This window comes from Pteropus alecto, unplaced genomic scaffold (genome assembly GCF_000325575.1).
Source record: "Pteropus alecto unplaced genomic scaffold, ASM32557v1 scaffold81, whole genome shotgun sequence".
NCBI lineage: Eukaryota > Metazoa > Chordata > Mammalia > Chiroptera > Pteropodidae > Pteropus > Pteropus alecto.
In genome coordinates this window covers 14224132-14226435 of record NW_006433378.1, presented here as the reverse complement: position 1 = coordinate 14226435, position 2304 = coordinate 14224132, and positions in this window count along the sequence as shown.

Below are 2304 nucleotides of genomic sequence, written 5' to 3'. Positions count from 1 at the left end.
CAGATAATTATAACTAATTACATTTCCTCTCTTTGTATTTTCCTGAAGTGATTCAATTTTACATATCATTTCTTTAGTTTTATTTATTTTTTTAACATTTTACAGATGGTACAAACTATACTATAATTAACTTGAAAATATATATGCAAATCCAAATAATTTCTTTGTAAATTAAGTTTTACATCTGGACAATGATACCTAATATTCAGTGCTCTGGTAAACAATTATAATTATAATTATTATAAGAGCATTAATAAATTAATTAATAATATATCTGGCCAAGCCAAATGGACAGCATCAAGATAGAGGTGCTCATTCTTTCAACTCAGATCTTTTGAATTCCTCCTTTGTCACAGGCATTAACTGAGCCCTATGATGACTTCACCCTGTCTAGAATGTGAGAGTCTCAAAAGGAAAAGACAAACACCAGAATGGGAAAATAAGAAAAATAACAAGTTTTTCAAGAACACTAATGCTGTCTTATAGTTTCCTTACATGTTATAGGGTCTTCTTTTTGACATTAGAAATAAAGAATGTAAGCTATTGCATTGATGTAACTCAATGATAAGAACAAAATAAAAAGTTAATTCTTTAGTAGTTACAGCCTAGATTTCCAAACATCTCGTTTGAGGTAATGATTTATGGAGCCCATGAACATTTAGGCCTTAGAAAGTGCATGCCTATTAGTTACTATGAACTAATATATTTTTCATCTATTGAACAGACAGAGGTTATCTCCTGTGTCTAGAAGAGCATGTTACTGAAAGTTTTAGTGCATGCAGTATCAGAGATATTAAATATAACAATGAGATAAAACTAAAGCATATGTAGTTTTTAATCTTTACAAATTGCCGCATATCAGAAATATAGAAAAATAGAAATTATATATATATATAAAACTTAAATAGAATATAAATATAGTAATTAGATATTATAACTGCCAACCCTCTTTGTGTAAAAAAAGGTAGAAGAATTAAATATACATCTATAGTACTTGGTCTCTAAGGGTTTGCCTGCCATTTATAAAACCGTTGGAAATAGGGTGGTACTCAGTTCTCGTGGGTCCTTTGTAGAAATTCAGAAAAGATTCCCTCACTTGCAGAATTTTTGCAATAGTATAATATCTGGTTCTTAATTATTAACTTAGTGAATGAAGAAAATATGTGAAAAAATACTACTGACTACTGTCTGTCTATTCCTTAGAATTTTGAAACTCATGACTAATATATAAAATAATCTATTAACTAATTTGGAATATGGAAAAAGAAGGAAATCGCTTTCCTATTTGTCCCAAAATTCCTGGTTAATAGGGTGATGTAGCAAACTGTAGGCTTTTGTTGTTTTTATTTGGTGGCGGTGGTTGTTTATTAACCCCTTCTAATGTCAGTTTTTAGAGAGGCACTTAGTCATAAATTATGTTGCCAAACACTTAATGTATTACAAAATCAAACATTCCTCCTAATAACCTACATAGAATTTCAGGATACTCCCTGACAATTTTTAGGAGCCCTGGAGTTGCTTACATCTGTAGTAAAATATTTCATTGGCTGCCTGTCTTCTACTTCCTGATTAGTCATTCATAATATTCAAATCTATTAAAAAACTAAATCTTTGTCTGAAATCTGTGCCTCTGCATCATATTGATACATAATCAATACAAAGAGAACTTACTGTGTTTCATTGTCATAAGAGCCGTTTTGATTGCATATTGTAAAATATCTTGTCGTTTTCCTTCGTAAATTTATATGTTAATTAGCATGAGGGCTTAAGTAAGGAAAAAAGGGAGGAAAAAACCTACATACCCTACATATTTATGGAGGGAGACAGAGAGAGAAAGAGAGAGAGAGATGCCATCCTAAAGAAGTCAATCTTCAAAAATAAGAATAAAAATTAGAAACTTCTAGCCCTTAAAATCTTCCAAAGCATGCTCTTTACAATCTACAAAAAATGTATTTACATTTGTATATCTCTGATTTTTAAGATAGGCTTACTAGGGGTTAGAGCTAATTGTTTGGCAAGTGAAATAAGTTAGAAGATGAGTTGATTCATGAATTAGTCCACTGATTTAACATTTATCTGGACCACATGATAAAAGCACTCTGAAATGCCTGACACTAAACAAGAATGCATTTTACATTAGATCTAATCAGCTGGAGATCCTGAATCTTAGTTTTTAAGTGCCAAAAAGATGTTTTGATATTATTAAAAACTATGTTTTTGTTTGTTATACTAAAATTTCTCCATCAAAATGTTTAAACATCCTGTGCTTTAACTAATAACCACTCAAAAACATATATTAAATTA